This window comes from Papaver somniferum, chromosome 8 (assembly GCF_003573695.1).
Source record: "Papaver somniferum cultivar HN1 chromosome 8, ASM357369v1, whole genome shotgun sequence".
NCBI lineage: Eukaryota > Viridiplantae > Streptophyta > Magnoliopsida > Ranunculales > Papaveraceae > Papaver > Papaver somniferum.
Genome location: NC_039365.1, coordinates 7,458,375 through 7,477,198, shown reverse-complemented (window position 1 = coordinate 7,477,198; position 18,824 = coordinate 7,458,375).

Sequence of the window (18,824 nt, the reverse complement as noted above, 5' to 3'; positions counted from 1 at the left end):
CAAAATATGGTATTTTCAGCTTAAAATCCTTATACAAAAATATAAATAACCATGAACCTGCTGATAAAAAATGGGACAACATCTGGAATATGAGAGTTTCCCCATCAAGAAAAATGTTTATGTAGAAAATAGCTCATGCCATACTACCTAACAGTATGAAAATGGCTTCTATTTTAGCATACATAAGAACTACTTGTCAAGTTTGTAATGAACATGATGAAACTTGAACACATATGTTTCTGGAATGCAAAGTTGCCTCACAAGTCTAGAATCACATGAACTTCAGTATGAATTATGTTAGAGGAACTGCTATTGATTTCCATGAATGGATAACTAGCTGGTATATAACTACTGAGAAAAATTGATTGGAAATGAGTTGGGCTGAATTGTGTAGCACCATAGCCTGACATATCTGGAAATCCAGATTTGACAAAACCTTAGGCAAGAAAGACATAAATAGCTTGAATACAACCACTAAAATAGTTAAGTACATCTACTCTACTTTAAATGTTTACAAAAAAGATTATAGCCACATACAGATCCTCTACTACAACCCGATGCATGATGATACCATGCATATCTCCAAACCTAGTTTCTGGCAACCCCTTGGGTTTTTGAGTTATAGGATAAACATTGCACTATTCATGTTTTCTGATATCTATGATTCTGCTATTGCACTAACTTTGATGGATGATGTAGGAAGCTATAAAGAAGCCAGAGGAGAGTCTTCAGGTTGGAACCACAGAGATTTGCTAGAAAAAAATGGTGCAGAGGCGGCTTTTCAGTGAGCAAAGGAACTTAATAGACATAATATTGAATTCATGTGTGATACAGAGTCGGTCATGCTGCTCATAATTGGAATGTATGGCAAAGTTAAATAGAAAGATTCAAGAATAGCACTTCCTTTGGATCTTCAAGTACAAAACTTCTAAATTTCAAAGTTGTGTCTTTTACTTTAGTGAGCAGACTTCAAAATGCCACAACCGCTAATATTTCGGTCTTTTGTAATAAATATATCACTCTATCTAGTTGGAGAAATGAACAATTACAACAATTGATTTATAACCTCAATAGAAGAACAGATATAATCACTGAGCTGTATAAGGACCTCTCCTCTTGTTAAAAAGGGTCGGTTCTTCTTCTTTATTTATAAAAAAAAAACAAGTTACAAGGAAAGAGTTTCTTAAACAGAAGAGAGAGAAAAGAAAGACTTGCTAAGAAATTTTGCAATGAACTTCTTGCAATTGTGGTCTTTTAACATTAGATAACCGCACTCAAGGGAAGAAAGAAAAGAAAGCCTTACTAAAAGATTTGGCAATAAACTATTTTTGCAATTGTGGCCTTGAACAACAGATACTTGCAGTCAAGACAGATGGGGAATTTGAAATCGAATCATAACAAGCTAAAAAAAAAAAACATCGCCTTCTTCCTCATTTGCCTATTCGTGTGTGCGGGTCTACAATTAAATATGAGAAGAATTAGCATGCCCGAACTTTGAGCTTGGCCAGATAATGGAAAAGAATTTGATTATAAAGGGAAAAAATGACCTTTCCGTTGTACTAAGAATTGATCCCTTGTATATCCATATACATGTTAAGGTTTAATAAAGAATTATTTTAGGGTATTGGAAATTGTGTTTTTTTGTCTTATTCTACTAGAAATTGGTTATTCTTGCACTAAAAACAACAAACCCCGTTCCCAATGCAAAGAAATGTTGTTTTCATTGCAATAAAACAAACAAATCTTGTTTCCAATACAAAGAATTTTTATTTTAATGAACCTTAACATGTATACGGGTATACAAGTTAATAGGACCCCTCTTTTAAATAGCAAAAAATTAATCGAACAATTTCATTTACCAAGTTAACATATATTGGAAAGTGGAAATGTTATAAACACCCTTACTATCCATGGGTCATGTACAAATACCCTTACTAGGTTGTACAAAATAGAGCTGGCAAACGGGCGGGACGGGTCTGGCTTGTGACCAACCCGCGGGTTACGGGTTAATACAAGCCTGAGCTCGCGGGTTGAAATTCTTCACGGGTGGTCATTTATTCCACCCGTGTCCGTCCTGGGTAAAGCTCGCGGGTTTACGGGTGCTCACGGGTTACTTGGTTTTTGTTGAGTCAACTCGCCAGAAATCGATTTCTGGGCTATTTCCTTCCACATTCAGGGCATCTAAAGTTCCTTTCCTACAAGCTACAACCTAAGTATCTAACATTCATCCAATTCATTTGGTATATCAATTCAAAAACTCAAAATTGCAAAACTAAACAAATTAGTCTTCTTAAAGAAACACAGACACAGTCACACAGATACTATCATAGTATCATACATTCATAACATCTCAACATCATCTTCTTCATCATCAGCACTCATAACATCCTTGAAATGGTCTGGTTCTGGTAACTCTTGCTCTTGTACACTTGACATCCTGAAATGGATGGAGCGGCCACAAAGAACAAGTCAAAGAGTCATTCAGAAACATGAAAATTACATAAACAGAAATTGAAAAAATACATAGACAATGACATCCAACAAAACTATTATAGTACATGCATTTTCAAGTCACCCAAAACAATAACATCTAACAAAACAAACAAATCAAACAAATCCCCTAAATCTCTGTAAAGAACATAAAAAATCTCAAGACCCACATGCCACAACAGTAAGAAATTTAATTCAGTTAAAACTGTCATTCCATGTTTCAACAAGAATTCATGTGATAAAAAAAAAGATGGAGACACCAATAAACAGTATTGCAGTAACATTGTAAGACTAAGAGTCTAAGAGTCTAAGACCCTGACTTAAATCAAGAATTGCATTATATGAAACAACATCTGTCTGCAATTCCATTTCAACATCTGGTCTGCAATTCCAAATAACACTTTAGTTTTGATAATGATCCCAATTCCCAATACATGATTAAATGTAACATAAGATGGTAAAAATACTAAATACTAATTGATCAACTAAAAACTTAACCAATAAACCAAAGTTACCAAACCACAAATTAGACGAAATTTGTGAATAATAAACCAAAACTAATTGATCCCAAATTCCCAATTGTTAATATTCTTAAGGATTTCAACTAAAAACTTAACTATCCACAAATTAGACAAAATTGTGAATACCCATTGATTGGCTCACAGAAATCAAATCACCAAATCAACTAAAGCCTTTAAACCAAGTAAAACTAATGAGTAATAAAAAATTAAAGATTAAGAAAAAACCCTTTTTTGTGGTAACTGGTAAGAACTGAAACATCATGAAATTAAGAAAATTAAAGATTACCTATCTTCACAGAATCACAATCACAAGTTCACAACACAACAATACTAAGAATATTAAAGATTTGTTGGGATTCCTATGTAAAACCCTAGATTCCTAGAAGAAGAAAATAAAGAAGAAAACAAAAATTAAAATCTGATTACCTGCTAGCCTTGAATCTTTAGATATTTGTCGATGATGGAAAGATATGAGAATCATGAGATGCAGCCTCAAGACTCAGGAGACTCTCTCTGAGTCAGGGAAGAAGAAAAAAAGAGGAAGAACAACCGAAGTCGAAGAAGAATGATAGGAAAGCTTACGGTTTCCCCGTTTTATACGATGGAGATTTGGGTGACACGTAACTAGATACGTGTTTCAGTTTCAGCAGGGTATAAATCTACGGGTTACGGGTCAGACCGCGGGTTTCACGGTACGGGCCGGGTTAACCCGTTTCTTCACAAGCCACTAATTGTACAACCCGCGCCCGTCTTGTTTACTTACTATCCGGGACGGGTACGGGTTTTCACGGGACGGGACGGACCAACCCGCGGGTTTTGGCTCGGATTGCCAGCTCTAGTACAAAAGCCCCTAATGGCATAATTGAAATTAAGAATAAAACAAAAATTCACTTAAACCCATTTTTAACCTTTTTATCTTCTACTTCTCTCACTCGAGAAAAGTTAACGGTACTCTCTCTATCTCCATCTCCGTCGTCACCACAACCAACCACCACCAACACCACAATCGTCTCCATCGCCATCATCACCTCAAAATCTACTAATTTCATCACCAGATCTATCAACAATTCTCTATTTCAGTCACCTATTTGTGAAACAAATCCCGAAATCCGAATATAAAAATTATCAAGAGCAGCGAATCCATCTTCTTCTTCGTTGAAGATTCATGTGAGATCCCAATTTTACTTTTTGATTTCTGGTGTTGATCTCATTTTAAATTAAATTTCCAATAATGAATGATTTAAATTCGAAGTGAGAGAGATCTTCGTTGAAATAATGCATTTTCAGTATCCGAATCAGAGTGATCGAGATTGCTTTTTCGGTTTTGTTTAATTTTTGAGATCGGGATTTGATTTTGAATGAAGAATTCGATGTCCAGAAAGATACATGGGTCATTGGTACTTGTTGAGTTCGATTGTTGTCTAACCAAGTAATTAGAGAGAGCAGAGAAGAATCGGGATTTACATATAATGGAGAAATTCAAGCTCTCTAATAAAGCAATTGAAAGTTACTGTTATGTTCTCCATAGAATCATAACATGTAGCACAGTTTTGATTTGGTTTGTAAGGGAAACCGACCCTGTTTATAGGAAAACAAGCCCCAAGAGAAAACTTCTCTAAACAAATATATTTCACCGATAATCTTTTACAATAGATTCACAGAATATTTATACTACATAGAATAACTACTTCCTATAATCTAGGAACTAATCCATAAGCAACCGTACTAACCAACATAATATATCCCTAGATAAATACAAACTAGGCACGCCGGTGTCACTGTAGTACAGTGGTAAATTCTCTTGGTGATGATATCAGAGACTCGAGTTCGAAACTCTCCAGCATCAAATTCTTTACCGTCCAAAAAAAAAATACAAACCAGGCACATAATAAGATGAGCCATAACATAAACCATGCGGATCATATACAGTTTGTCCAATTCCATGCTTTTCAGCAGCTTTTGGGAAAGAGTCATGAAAATACTTGTAATCTTTGTTATCCACGGCATCACGTATTTGATATTCTCCAAGTTGTTCTTCAAAAATGTGAAAGAAATCTTCAATATCAAATGAAGAAGGATTCTTTTCTTCAAATATATCAAAGAACTCAGTTAAATAACGACATCCTTGTCTTCTAAATCCAACCGTTGATCGATCATAAGCACGTTCAGCTTTCCATAATTCTGCCATATCATAAAGTTCTTGTTTGATATCGATGAGCAATTTTAGAATTTCATCATCAACATAAAGAGTTGAAGTTTCATGATCACTTTGACACGCCATTTTCACCAGTAATTAAATAGTTGCTTGATCTTCTTAAAACACCGTTAAGTGTTTTTAATTATCAGAAACTAGTGTAGATATGATAACTTGGATAAACAGTGTTTTTATTTTCATAAACTCTTAAAAAAAACAAGATATATACCAACTTGGACCAAATCTTCAAACCCAATCTTTCCTTTTCTTTCGTCTAGAAAATGAGAAACCCTTCGCTTTCTGTCCCAGCAATTAATAGTTGAAAAACGCCGAAGATCTTGCACAAATACCAATTGTGCAATTATTACGTGCTTGCGTAACAAGATGAGTTTTCTTCGAGGGAAACTCCTAAACCTCTTGTGATCACGTTAGAGTGCAATCAAACTCTCGAGAGGATCTCTCTAAACAAACATATTCATTTCATAATCACAACCGATTACGATGCACCTTCTTGTAAGGTTTATTCTTACAACAGTTATAATAACTAACTAAGATAATTTTAAGTAATAACCACCCGTAGATACATACAGATACATAAAAGTTACTGATAAATTTTGAGTTGGGTTGGAGTTTATTTGTGATTTATTCAAGAAGGAATTGGAAGATGTTGGTGGTATCTGAGATAGAGTTGACATAATTTATTGATGTGTGCAACATGAAAATGAAAGTAGAAGTTTCTAGTGATGGAACTGCGGTGTGCTGAGAATAATGGTGAAGCTGAGGGCTGGGAGTTGCTATTGCAGACAACAAGAATTAGTGCTGAGAGATGAGCTGGGTCTGAGGATTAATTTTCAATGTAATATTATTTAGTAACTATTAGATAGCTTATACTAGATCGAATATGCAATTGTCTGGGCATGATTTTGCAACTTGTATGTCCCTCTCTTCCATCATGATACTGCACATGGCCTCTGTTCCCCCCTGAATGCTTTTTTAGGTTGCAAAATTTTGATACGGTACTGACATATATGTATTTGTCGTGTATCCTTGTCTCTTTAGGTTTCACTGCAGGTGGACTCTGTTAACTCGTATATCGGCTGGGATCTCTCATTAATATAAAGCAAAGTAACCATGGTAAAGCCATGGAAACCTTTGCATAATCTTACCAAAAGTTGTAATACCTAGACGCTTGACATCTCATCTACTAAGTGGTTTTTCCTGTGTATTCTTGATGATGTGATTAGGTAGTCATAAATTTAAAGCAGCTGGATATACTTGTGAAGGTAGATAAGAAGAAGCAGCTGTAAGAAGAAGAAATTGCAGCTGGAGCTGGTACATTTGCAGTAAGTGTTTATAGGGTTGCTCGGGATTGAGTTGAAATGGCAAGACTGCAGAGAGCTGGAACGTTTGGTGAATGTTAGTTGCCATTTGAGTTTTTGTTGGCTCGAACGGGGAATGGAGTTTGGTGGTATGTGCAGCGGAGAGATATCAAGAGATTGAATGGTTGCAACTGAGTTCAGTTAGCTTATATTTTACAAGTCCTAGCTAGTGATGTCGCAATGCTTATTACTACTTCATTTGGCAGTATTAGGATAGTTTTTTGTGCATTTGATATGTTGTTTTGTCTTGACGAATCTGTGGTGCAATGGTAGCACGATTGACTCATTGTTAGGAAATGTGTGTTCGAATCACGCCAGGTTCACCCATTTGTGTAAGAATTTTGGAGACAATTTTTGCTAGTTGCTTCCATATTTGGAGACAACTTGCGCTAGTTGCTTCCATATTTGGAGACAACTTGAACAAGTTGCCTCTAAATTTGGAGACAACTCCGGCCAGTTGGGTTCATTTTTGTTTAATAACTTATTCTCATGTATTTTCTGTTGGAGACAACTTGTGCTAGTTGCTTTCCTTTTTGGAGACAACTTGTGCTAGTTGTCTTTATTTTTGAAGACAACTTGAGCTAGTTGCCTCAGATTCGGAGACAACTGGAGTTAGTTGATTCCATATATTTTAGCAACTTGGTTGTGTAAACTTTTTATAAGAGACAACTTGTGCTAGTTGCTTCCACTTTCGAGATAACTTGAGCTAGTTGCCTCAGATTTGGAGACAACTTCAGAAAGTTGACTCCACATGGCGGTGGTTGCTAGTGGTGGTGGAGGGGGAAACTGGTGGTGGCCGGCGGTGGTTGGCTATAATGGTGGATGATGGGCGACAGTGGTGGTGGTTGGTCCAGTGGTGGTTGGTGGTGGTGGTGGAGGAAAGTGGTGGTGGTTGGTGGCGGTGGCGGTGGTTATCGGCAGTGGTTGGCGGTGGTGGTGGTGGTGGATGATGGTGGTGGTGGACGGTGGCGGCGGTGGTGGGCGGTGGCGGCAGTGGACTTGGTGGTGGCGGTGGTTGGCGGTGATGGTGGATAGTAGTGATGGGCAGCAAAGTCTTTTTTTTTAATGGTTAATGGCAGTGATTTTGTATTTACATGATATAGAGAATGTATTTTAGTAATGTATTAATTTTAGGGTATACATTAAGTTTGAAAGGGTATTTTTAATGAGCATCATACAACGGTTATACAGATAATGTGCCCGATTGGAAACTATGTTTATGCTCGGCATGAAAATGAAGTAGTAATACTAAAGGGCCCTATCACAGTGGAAGGTCAACGAAGAATCATGCTTGTCCTCGTCGAAATAATTGACCCAGTGAGTCAACACGACAAATACAATTAACTCAAAGAGCCAACTCAATTAAAATGTGGGTTCAGTAGTTAGTAGAACCGGACTTGACCCGTCACCCATTCGTCCCTTGCGTTAGATATAGTGCATTCATTTTCATATCAAGATGGCCTCGAGACCTATTTATTATATTTTAATATTTGTATTACCCTATTTCCTATTCAGAACTGTTTTTCTAAAACAATTATCTTAAGTTTTCTCCGATCTATTTTTCCTCCAACATCTTCCTGTTTAATTTAGATTTACTCGGTTTTGGATCTTACATTCGCCGAGTAAATCTAGGAAATAGTAGTCTGTTGTTTCATTTTTCAATAAAAATATTGTGTTCTTCCAATATTTAGATTTTAGGTTTTAGATTTCTGTTTTTCTTGTTTAATTTGGATAAATTTATCAATGGCTACTACATGTTATATGTTATTTCATTACGCTTATACAACAATTTATTATTGTCCTTGGGACTTTCTAATGAGATTTAATGATAAAAAATCAATATATGGACTTGTTACAACGGAGTTTTTCTTCAAATATTGTCTCTACAATCTCATCAACCCAGACTAGTGGACGGAAGAATAGAGAAAAAATGTTATGTTGGACGAAATATGATTTTGTTATTCGTGTGGAAGATTATTCAGGAACTTCCGTTACAAAAATTTGAATACCAGATTGATGTTGATACAACTTCTTATCTGATTGTAGAGACAAAGGTATGTGATTTGGAAATTAAATTAATGAAAAATCTCAATTTTACAGATGTGATAATTGAGGAGTATGTAATAAATGGTAAACAAGCCGACTTGAAGAATGATCAAGTTATTCTTTGGAGCATCTTCTTCCTCACTTGCAGGATCATGACCCATGTTAGTCACAATTGTTGTAGGATGGTATCAGCATTAGCGGGGCTGGTACCATTTGATATAAGACAAATCCCTTATAAGCGATCTCGGTCGTTGGATCACTGAAATGGTATCAGCCACGCTAATGCTGGTACCAACTTTTAGCAATTATGTTAGTCTCTTCCATATTATTTGGTTTTATGTAATCTCAACAAATGTAAATCATATTGCACGCTTGTTGTGTCAATATGCAATGTATAATGATAAATTAAGAGGGTGTGTTTATGTAATACCTCTTCTATGTAATCCTTCAAACCTCAATTTGAATGAGGTATTCAAATAAATAAAATCTAAGGGCTCTCCAAAGCCCCTCCTTCCTTCGAAAAGAAATTATATTTTTATCCAAAGTCTATAATGCGATCCAAAATTAAGATGCACATTTTTTTTTATATTAAAATGGCCTCGTGACATATTTATTATATTTTTATCCAAAATCTATAATGAGATCCAAAATTACCATGCATTCATTTTAAGACTGAAAAGGCGAGGATACCCAAATACACCACAATCTTTTAATTAGCCACCTATAAGTCCTCTACCGAATGTGATCATCCATGGACTTAGTCGAGACAATACAACTAACTCGGTTCACAGTTCGTGTGATCGCCTATGGATACGAGATCAAGACAATACGACAACAAGATCACTTGTGTGATTGACTATGGATACAAGATCGAGATGATACGAAAACAAAGTGTGTATTTGATAATAGTTTCGGAAATATCCGAAAATTTATAGGAATAATATCAAGTATTACGGAGTTAACGTACAAGTGCAGTTTACTTTAATTATAATAAAACAATTATAATTCGGAAAAGTAAAGTAAATATTACAGCAAGATTTTGTTAACGAGGAAACCGCAAATGCATAAAAACCCCGGAACCTATTCCAGTTTTGAATACTCTCATAATTAAGCCGCTATACTAAATCTAATACCAACTTTGTATAGTTGAGACCAAGCAGACTACCCATAGATACTTAGTTCCCTCAATATCCCTGCGCCTTCGACTTATAGAGTCACACATGTGAATATCAAGTCCTTTGGATCGTATTCCAAACAGCAAAGGAAGAATCCGTTTGGTACTCTAATCAACATTGCTAATTATATTTCATGAGTCGTTGACAAATGATCTTATGTTTAATATGATAAAATCCTTTGTCTTGTTAGATCAATCTAAATATTGATTACCGAATAATCAAGTTTTATATCCGCACTCAATCGATATAGATCTCAAAGAGAACCTATAGAGAGTTGTCGATCTCACGCAACTAATCAATCATGTATATCAAATATAAATCGATTCTTGTTGGATCCAAGACGATCAAGGTTTGTGCACTAAATCCACAAGATACAAAAAATAATTGGAATTCTTATTCGTCTTCAAATCTTCTATTGCCTTCAAATAACTTCACATCAATACTTGAATCCTCTTGTGATCAATCATGCACAAAACGGAGTACGTTAACAATGGATTATCACAAGATGTATTTAGATCCGAAGATGGTTATAAATATCCTGTCGATAATTTGATCTAGTCCGAGTGAATCTTATATCATAAGAAAATATTCTCAAGAATAAACAAACTAGGTGCAATCAAATCAATCGAAAACTAATAACAATGCAATTATCTAGTTTCCCACCAATGGTACTAGATTATGACCAAGTCACATCCCTAGAGTATTATATACAGCTTCACATGTTATGTTTTCAATATAGCACGACTAGAAAGATACGTTAGGAATGGAAACAAGATCAAGTCAATATTACTAACCTCATGGAAGGATGATGTCGTCGTTGTAGTCATTAATTCTTCACATTCTTCAGGAATTCGGAGTAATATTTCTACGTCTCGACATTCCTAGACTTTCTAGTCTAACCTAAACGAAGTTAACTCTAGTATTTAATCAAGCGACTCTATATGAGTTTTGAAACGAAAATATGACAACCAAACTTGACATATCAATGCATGGTGAGTTCAACCGAGCTACATTCTAACAATCTCCCCATTTGTCAATTTTAGTGAAAAAACTCTTAGTACATATGAAGCTAAACAAATTACAAAATAACTCATTCTTCATATATGTGCCTGATGCCAAGTTTCAACATCACAATTAGGGATGCACAAGACCCGCCCACGATACCCGTACCCGCTAAACCCGTGGGTATTTAGTCCATACCCATCTGTTGTGGGTGCGGGGTTGGTTATGAAAAAAAATACCCGTTGTCAGTGGGTGCGAGGTTGGTTTAGCTCATACATTCCCATACCCGCCCGAAAAACCCGCAACATATATACCTTTAGATTAAGCTAATCCTATCCGTCCGATCCATTATGAAACCATAATACTAGTAAACCCTCATTCACTTTCGGACTTTCTAGACTCGTCTCTCTGTTCGGCCTCTCTCTTCTTCCTCACCTACGATTCGCTACGAAAACAACAGTAACTTGTATATTTCTTCATCAACAGTTCAACAACTACAACTTCGAATCTTCACCAGTAATCCTGAATAATATGTTGTTTGATTAGTCTTTCTCCTTGGTGAAACTAGCCTTGAAATTATTAGGAAGTTCAATTTGATGCTGTTACATATAATGTTTTATTCTTGTCATTGGAATCCTTTCTTCTAGTTTTGTCATGTCAAACTGTGTTAGGTCCTGTATTACAATCTTTATTTTCTTAGTCTAGCCTTTCCCTAACTAACTTAGTAACATGGGATTCATGGAATGAAGCAATAGACGTATTCCCTGCTCACTGACTTGCCTTCAGATGTGGTGATGTATGTTGTTATTCAATTGATTCTCCAGCATTTGTCTATCTAGTGTTTAACCCAATATTAATTATGAATTTATTTCGATTGTATCTTGTAATCAAAGTGATTTCATTTGTATCTAGGTATGAAATATAATTGGTGTTCAATGTTTTTTAGGGAGGTTAATGGAAGAAGGTTCATCATCTCAACCTTTGGTTTTGGCGATGGCTACTTCCAGCCAAATGTCAAGTGCAGCACCAGCCTCAGCAGCACCTCAATCTGAAACTAGTGGGAAACCTCAATCTGTACCTGCTGTGTCTGAAACTGAAGTTACAACCCCAGGTGAAGGTAACAAGAAGTAAAAAAAGTATTCTGATGTATGGGTGAAAGATTTTACTAGGTTAAATCCTCTTCAAGCAAGATGCAATCATTGTAAAAATATTTTTGATGCAAAGGTTAGGAATGGGACAACTAGTTTGAAGAATCATGCGACTAAATGTCCTAAGAATCCTGATAGGAAGAAGGAACAACAGAGTATTTTTTTATTACCCCCAAAGCCAGGTGTTAGTGCTAAACTAGTTGCTTCCTCTTATAGTTATTATAGGTGCAGAAGGCGTTTAGTGGAGTTTATAATTAAGCTAGAGTTGTCGTTTAGAATTGTTGAAGCAGAGGGTTTAAGTTCTTTGCTTCAAGAGTTTGAGCCTAGATTTCCTGTCCCAAGTCATATGAAAATTTACAGAGACATTTTAGAAATGTATATTGATGAGAAGAAACTGTTGAAAGCATATTTCAAGGCGAACAAACAAAGAGTATCTCTAACAACAGATACATGGAAATCGCCGAATAATTTCAATTATATGTGTGTAACTGTTCATTATGTAGATGATAAATGGAAGTTGAAAAGGAGAATTATCATGTTTCTATGTTTTGAACAGTGGAGGAAGGGTCATCTAGTGTTGCTGATGTGGATGTAACTCCTGATGTTATGGTAGATGATCCGATTAAGGATATTCTTGAGTCAAGGAAGAAAAAGCGTAGAAAAAACCCAGTTTTTGATGCAAACTCATAGTTAGATATGTATTTGATGAATAATTGTGTTCCAAATGATCCCGATTTTGATATATTGGCTTGGTGGAAAGAAAATAGCACCAAGTATAAAATACTCTCACATATGGCGAAGGATATATTAGATATACCCGTCTCTTCAGTTGCGTCTGAATCTTCATTTAGTACAGGGAAGCGTGTTCTTAGTCAATGGAGAAGCTCTTTGTCTTCAAGGACAGTTGAGGCGTTACTCTGTACGCAGAGTTGGTTACAAAAGCCTGTCGATCTTGATTTTATAATGGAGTATGTACCAGATGATTCCTCTAGCATTGAGGAAGGTAATCTTCAAAATTTTCTTCATCTTTGTTTTCTATTTTATGTATATGTCAGTAAAGATTAAAGACCTTAAAGGAAGCTAACATAATTTTCAATTTGGTTGCAGATGTATTTAAGAAGACCGTGTCGGAAGTCCTTGATCCTTGAGGATGCTATGAGGAGAGACTTGAAGATAATAGTCTGGAAACTTTTATTTTTTAAGTTTTAATCTGAACTTTAAAGTAGTAGAGTAGTTGTACTGTTTAAACTTGTTTAAGCTTAACAATGTTATGTTTATGGTTTGTTTTTTTAAGTTATACAATAACTTAAGTAAGTAGTTTATTTAAATTTTAAAAAACAGATGTGTGTGAATGATTATTGAATATAAAGCGGGTTAAACCCGCTTAAACCCATACCCGCCCAACCCGCAGGCGGGGCGGGTATTAAAACCCGCCCGCTGTTTGTGGGTGCGGGGTTGGTTATGAAAATAAAAACCCGCAGCCTGTAGGTGCGAGGTTGGTTTTAGCTTATACCCGCCCATGTGCAGCCTTAATCACAATAACCTGCATATATTCAATCAATAAATGCCGATGTTGAAATTTGAATAACAAAAGCTTTTACTCCGCCTAAAGGTAATCTAGGTAAATATTCAATCCGAACATATTTGTTATTCCCCTTTTGTAGTAATAATTACTACACATCAATATGATATGTTTCTCCCCCTTAGTCAAAGATTTACTCTTTCGTTAGATATAATGTTTAAGCACAATTGTCCTTTCCTAGTGATTAAAAATCACTTGTTTACTCTATATATTTCTCCCCCTTTTTGTCAAAAAATGACAAAGTTTCAAGCAAATAAAGGTCAAACCGAAAGGATCTTACAAATCTATAAGACTTGTACAACCTATAAGAGTTTATCATGAAAGTTTCACATACCATTTTAGATAACTGATATTAAAACCGAAACTACAAAACTAATTTAGTTTCATTATGTTGTCAAGGAAATAATTGCCCGAAGCAATTTTCCCTATAGTCCAACGAATTGACTAAGTTAATTTCATTATTGAACCGATTGCGTATGCACAACCGCTTATTTCGACAAGACCAAAATAAAGATCAGAATTAACTTTATTTTTCCCACCAGGTTCTAATTATTCATAAAATAACTTAAACATTTCCCTTTAGACAAGACAAATACTAGGTTAGTTAACTAGTTTTTCTTATCAAGGAATTCGATTAGGCTTGAATAACCGAATTCTCCAATTTATAAGTCTAACTAAGATCATAATTAACTTAGTTTCTCTTATCCGAAATCAAATGGACTAAACAAATGACCCCGTAATTTTGTTAAACCAAAAATAATAGATACAAACCAAAATAAATTGACTTGTAATTATTTTTATCTTGAGCAATTGAAACAAATAACATTACACCACTGCAATTGCACCGAATTTCATTAAGAAAAACACTTGATACCCAATCAATAAAGAAGATACTAAATCATAAGCCAATAAATTGACACAGTTTTTCTTAACCGGAAACAATTGAAATATATAAATAAATCCATACATAATATAGTGGAACATATCAATTGTACCGAAATTTTATTAAGAACAAGAAAAATATATGCAATATAAACAAGATTTTCTTAAACATGAAAAACGATTAACTAACAAATAAAATCATTACCTCGATTTCCGCATCCACTACTCCCCAAAATATATAGCATTAAGCGCAAGTTCAAGTAAAAACTCTCCCTCAATGTGTTGTCATCCTCTCGCAAGAAAAAAAAGAACAACATCAAAAGCAACCTTTACCAGAGAAAGGTTGAATAGGTTTTAACTAATGCGTGCCAATAGCAAAAGTCTAAACCCGAAACACATATGTTATGCCAAACACAACTTATGTAATTGTTTGTACCATGAGTAAAATTGCCACATATTGAGCCAGAATGTTTCCTGGGCCACTGTTCAGCTGTCATCCAATCTCGTTAACCAGTAAACGAAAGCAGCCCACCATCTTGCCCAGTATTACATAAATTCAATGATCGGTCAATGGTCAAAGTCAATGCCTGGTCAATGGTCAAAATCAACCATTAGTCAACTGTCAAAGTCAGGTTGCAAGTTGCACCTCTAGCCAATTTCCAGTCATGTTTCCAGATACGCTGTCAGCCAGTTTCCATCCATACTACCAGCCCATTCTGCCTGTCAACCATCAATCCAGTCTGCCAGCATGCAGAATTAATACAAGAGGGCAGTTTCATGGGGTTTTATGCAGAGTTAATGCAATGTAGATTATGTACAGGATGCATGCAGGTCAGTTGCATGTAGTATTAATTCCAGGAGGTTTCATGCAAAATTAATACCAGGAGGCATGCAAGGGAAGTAAATACCATTAATGTTTACCTCATAATGAGGGTAAGACTGGAGTTCAGAATTGTATAAATAGGGAGTCCTGATAGACATGAAAGGGGAGGGAGCTCATAGAGAGAATACAGAAAAAAACATTGTAATTCTGATATAAATAAAATATTACTCTCCAAGGGGATTCATCCGTGGACGTAGGCACATCTTGCCGAACCATGTAAAATTCTTGTCTCTCATCTGGCCGGCGGCAAATTCCGGCAAATACATCGGATGTCATTCACCTACCTTAAGTTCCCAACACCGACGTCAGGGTTTCGTCCACCCACTTTAGTTAACTGTCACCCAAGTCAGCAGTGACGTCAGCATGTGTCAGCGACACTGATGTCAGCTTGATGCCAACAACAGTAGCGGCATCATGACGTCAACCAACGATGACGGAGAAGGAATATTTTTGGTATATTCCGTTAGCATTATGACGCCGTGGGAATATTCTAGGAATATTCCGTTACAATCGTAACACCGTCAACCCCGTCAGCATATTCTGCCACCTACATCAGCATGACGTCATCATCGTCCAAAGCAACAGTGAGCCGGCGACGTCATCTTCTCCGGCGACGTCATCTTTCCAGGCACCGTTACAGCAGCATCTGCCGGTGACAGTCAGCTTTACCAGCACCGGTTGTCTTATCCGATGATAGCTGCAGCAGCAGGTTTCTGCCGGCGGCCAGTTAGTTCTGATACAGTGTTTCGCGGCAAAAGTTAATCACATGGTCCTGATTACGTGCATCTCGGAGCAAGTTAAGCTCGTGGCCCTCGGATGTTTACACCCCGATCATTTACACTAGAGGATGTTTACACCCACCTAGTTGAACCGAGTTGGCTCTCTGAGCTAGCCGAGTTGAGCCGTTGGTTCATGGATTTTTCAGCCGACGTCCATTTGGCTTGCGGATTTGTACGCCCCTCTGTGGGCTTGAGCAAATTTCCCTTCTTGGGCTTGGAATTTTGCACTACTTCTTGGGCTTGACATTTTACACTAATTCTTGGGCTTGGTGGTCGATCTTATTTGTTTGATATCTACTTCATATGACGTCTGAATTGGATGATTTTTGGCTCGTTGCGATCATGTCTCGATATCCTACATCATGAAGGTAAAATTTCTACAATTTGAGGAGAATATTTTTGGACCAACCATATTATCTACATTTTTTGAGCAAGGCGCTCACCGAGCAAAGTCATTGAAAAATGGATCATGTCATTAACATGTTAATACCGCGTCTTCAACCGGATCCACGTCAGCTAATTCCTTCCATACAAGTTGTCATATTAGCAACTTTCCATCTTATTAGTAGAAGTTGCGCCACATCAGCTGCTCCTACCCCAACAACAATCTATTTCTCGACTTACTCCACATGCAAATTTGTTTGTTCGTTAACTTCTTCATCCCACGTCCGAATTGAGCGATTTTCGGCTCGTTGCGATCGCATGTCAATTTCCAACAACATATTGGAGCGGCGACATTGAAGAGGGGCGCATTTTAAATCACCATATGAAGCCATAACGAAATCCTCAAAGATTGATGTTGTGTCGATTTAAGTCCACAACATGAAAAGTTTGTGCTTGTTGTGTAGATTTTCAAATCTCAAGACGCTTATGTTCGGTGATGATCATAACTGCTATAGTTGATCGAGCTGTTGTAGTCTAGTTTCTCAGCAAATACTGCAGTCCAGTTGATCGAGCTGTCGCAGTCATTTTTCGTATAATTATTATAGTCTAGTTGATCGAACTGATGTAGTCCAGTATTCCTCAAAACTGTTTCAGTGCAGTTTTCCTCACAGCTACTTCAGTCCATTATTATCAAACTGATGTACTTCAGTTTCTCAGCAACTGCTTCAGTTCAGTTTTACTTATAACTGTTACAGTTCAACTGATCGCGGCTGCTGAAATACAGTTCCATGGCAACTGTCTTCAACCCAGTTTTGATTCATCTGGTGCGTTCCAGTCTCGCAGACAAATCTAGTTGTTGATTCAAGACCGAGACGCTAAGGAAACTACACTAGTCATCATCACTGGAAAACATCAACATAGCCGGTGGACATCCTAATCACCTCATAAACGATGTCGCAATAACACTTTTAATATGGTACATATACAAGTAACGTATTTTCGTATCTTTTCATATAATCATTCATACTTTTATTCAATGGGACACCTACAATGTGCCGAGCATTTTCTCACGAGGAGATGCACACATTTCAATTCTGCGCGTATCTGGAATAGTGGGATTGGCCCCCCGCGCGAATTCTGGATAGTAGACAACTTCAAAATTTCATGTGCGAGCAAAATGCAGCAAGGCAGTGCACCCTTGTGCGAGCATTGAGCAGCATGACAATCACTACCTTTTGGGGGCGAGTTGCATATCACTTCAATGTGACTGACCATCACTTGGGGGCGAGATATGTAACACCGTATGGTCTAAAATATCTCTTTTGAGGCGAGCTGCATAACACTCCACACGCTTGGGTCGAATTACGTAACACCTAAATACAATGTGAAATTCAGCTTCTGGGAATCAAAACAAAAGGTAACCCAAACTTCTTAATCCTCCAACGAGTTAAAGGATTAAGAGGGGGCGAGCATACACCCTAATATTTCGACGCAATTATTACAATCAGTAATGTCAATAACTGCTACAGTTGAGTTTATCGAACTAGTGTAGCCATGTTCCTAAGCGACTGCTGCACTCAGTTGGACGCAACTGATGCAGTCCAGTTTTCTCATCAATTCTGTACTCAGTTGGACGCGACTGATGCAGTCTGGTTTTATTTGTAACTGTTACACTCAGGTTTATAGAACTATTTTAGTCCAGTTCCTCAGCAACTGCTGCAGTCTAGCTGATCGAAGATACTGCAGTACAGTAATGTTCGCAGCTCCTGCAGTCCAGCTGCTGCAGTGCAACTTTGCTCGTCGCTTCGGCAGTTCAGCTGATTGAAGCTACTGCAGTACATCTATGTTCGCATCTCCTGCAATACAGCTGCTGCAGTGCATCTTTGATCGCCGCTACTACAGTTCAGCTGATCGAAGCTACTGCAGTCCAGCTGATCGCAGCTGCTACAGTGCAACTTTGTTCGTCGCTCCTGCAGTCCAGCTGATCGCAGCTGCTAAAGTGCATCTTTGCTTGTCGCTGATGCAGTCCAGCTGATCGAAGCTACTGCATTCCATCTATGTTCGCATATCTTGCAGTCCAGCTGATCGCAGCTGCTGCAGTGCATCTTTGCTCGTTGTTTCTGCAGTTCAGCTGATCGAAGTTGCTGCAGTCCAGTTCTGTTCGCAGCTCCTGCAATCCAGCTGATCGCAGCTTCTACAGACCAGCTTTTCTCAAAGCTATTACTACCCAGTTTTTCTCATTACTGCAAATGACAGTTTTTTGAGGCCGTCGCAGTCCAGTTTACCACAATCATTGGAAACCAGTTCCGCAACAACTATTTCGTTCTAGTCTACATCGCTGTTATCCTGATTCATATAA